At 33.3% G+C, this 2413-nt stretch overlaps 1 pseudogene; it reads right to left on the reverse strand.

The window, feature by feature from the left end:
* Positions 1-417: 417 nt before the first annotated feature.
* LOC121391412 lies at positions 418-1984 on the reverse strand (annotated as a pseudogene).
* Positions 1985-2413: the final 429 nt, after the last annotated feature.

A 2413-nucleotide genomic window follows, 5' to 3' on the forward strand; every position in this document is an offset into this window, starting at 1 on the left:
TCTATTACTGTGATGCATGCTAAAGTTCAGATATTGAGTGTCAATAACCATGCATTACGAGAACCTTTAAAAAGGAATTATACGTCGTGAAGATATCCGAGCTACAGAGATAGACACAGTCTCAGTTTTCAATAATTTCAGACCACGTGATATTGTACGAGCACGCGTCTTATCACTTGGTGATAATCAAGCTTATACACTCACTAACAGCAAAATGAACTTGGTGTGATTTTAGCAACAAGCTCACATGATGGTCACATGACTCCAATCAGTTGGTCTGAAATGCAATGTACAATCACAGGGAGCTCGTGAAAAGCGAAAAGTTGCTAAAGTTATGAATGCAATCTCGTCGTCATAATATAATTATAGTGAACAAACACAATAGTTATAATAATAATAATAATAATAATAATAAGTTTATAACATTCCAAATCCTTTACCATTATTGATAGCAGTAGTCCAATCTCTCACGTAATTTATCTTTACTGCTATACTCGCAGAGAAGGAGGCATTGAAGCAAGTGTGGGCAGTAGGTAACCTAACAATTATATTAATTAATAAATAATTTATAGGGGTAATTACCTATCTGAGTCAGGACCATTTTAACAATGACCATTTTCAATTTTGATAGTCCACCCACTGGTACTCTATCAGATCCAGTAACAAATGCCAGTAATTGTTTCTTCTGATATCAGAATATTCATTAAATACTTCCCAGAAATTTCTATAATAGTTAATTAATTACAGATCATTAATTAACTCGTTAACTCACTTATGACAGGGTGACCCTTTGTATACCCATCATAACGAGTGTTTTTCTTCAAGAGAATAAAATCCCACTCCTACATAATATACTTAATGATACTACAATGTAGTAACTTACTTTTACTACCACAAATTAATAATTCTACCTCCTCAGCAGTAAACAGATCAGCTAAATTCCTATCTCCCATTACAATATCAAAACCCACTTTTAAATGCATCAAATTGTTTAGCAATACTATCCCTAATAACCACTTGTATACAACTCAACATATTCCTAGGAAACATAATATGTTATTATATATTATGTAATAATGCATACTTTACGATTCTCTATAGTAACAGGAATTTGATCACCATTCTCTTTCAAAATTAGCTGTTTTTACTGAACACACATATACTTGAATATGTCACAGAGAAAATTGCCATAAATGTGTCTTCAAATTAGTTCCATTGTAATCTAACATTGACTGCAGACCACGGGCAATATCCTAGCAACAAGGCAACAATAATAATAATGTCTGTTATATATTTTACTGGCTGAGATGGAATAGAGGTCTTGAAAACATGTTGACAACCAATTAACTTGTGATAAACAACCATTGGAAAGTGTACATCTAATATAACATTGTTGTAGATAGCCAGGCCCAGAGTATACCAATTAAATGATATGTTGTTCAGATTCAAAGGAGTCAATATTTAAACCAATAATACTGCTCCTCAGAGTTAAATGTAAACATCCCTATGAAATTATATTAATAATTCTTAATAACTAGTTATATTTACATACCGTTCATTGGATCAAATAGTTTCTCAACTAGTAATTGGAAAAACTCTTCTGTAATCCTCCTTCATCAATACCTTCTTCTCCACGAAATTCAACCCTCAATTGTTTTCTGAGATCAGCTGGATTTAACTCTGCAATAGCTTCTAACTATTAAGATATCATACAAGTGTAACACATTATAACTTACTTGTGCTAATGTATCATTGAGAAGATCATGTCGATCTACTCTCAGTAAAAGAAATGGAAGGTCAGGTATTCCAGTCAACACAGTAGTAAAGAGAGTACGTTGACGTTCTGATATCATTCTGATACTATGTTCAAGATGTAAAGTCTCAATTTATTTGCTGGTGTGAGAACAAAGGGATGATCTAAAAAACAAAAAACATGTTGTCCCATCAGAGCCTTTGTGTCTCTGACGTCGAGATCAATTAACATGTGAACTTCTTTATTTAAAGTTCATGACAAAATCCTCTAGTGGAATAGGACATGTAAGAACTTCTGACGGATAACTTCAAATTTAGAGAGCAATATTTTTTTTTTGTTTCAAACATATTTAGTTTTCGTGCACTTAACTATCTGGAAGGGGTGTGGCTATCGAACTCAACAATTTAGTACTGTGTGGGCGGAGTCCATCTGACGTTTAGCAATAACCAAATTAGCAAATATAAAACAACATTAAAACCTGCGTTGCCGCGGGCAACAGTCGTGTTGCTTTGTAATGAGACAGAGTTTTCCTCTTCTTGTTAAATATACAAACTACGATAAGTTGTTGAAGTGATGAAATAAAACGTGTTAAATCATCTGCTGAGATAGGAAGGAATACCATTCCACTAATAATGCTTTCTGCTCAATTGATAACGACAT

This window comes from Gigantopelta aegis, unplaced genomic scaffold (assembly GCF_016097555.1).
Source record: "Gigantopelta aegis isolate Gae_Host unplaced genomic scaffold, Gae_host_genome ctg2350_pilon_pilon, whole genome shotgun sequence".
Classification (NCBI taxonomy): Eukaryota; Metazoa; Mollusca; class Gastropoda; order Neomphalida; family Peltospiridae; genus Gigantopelta; species Gigantopelta aegis.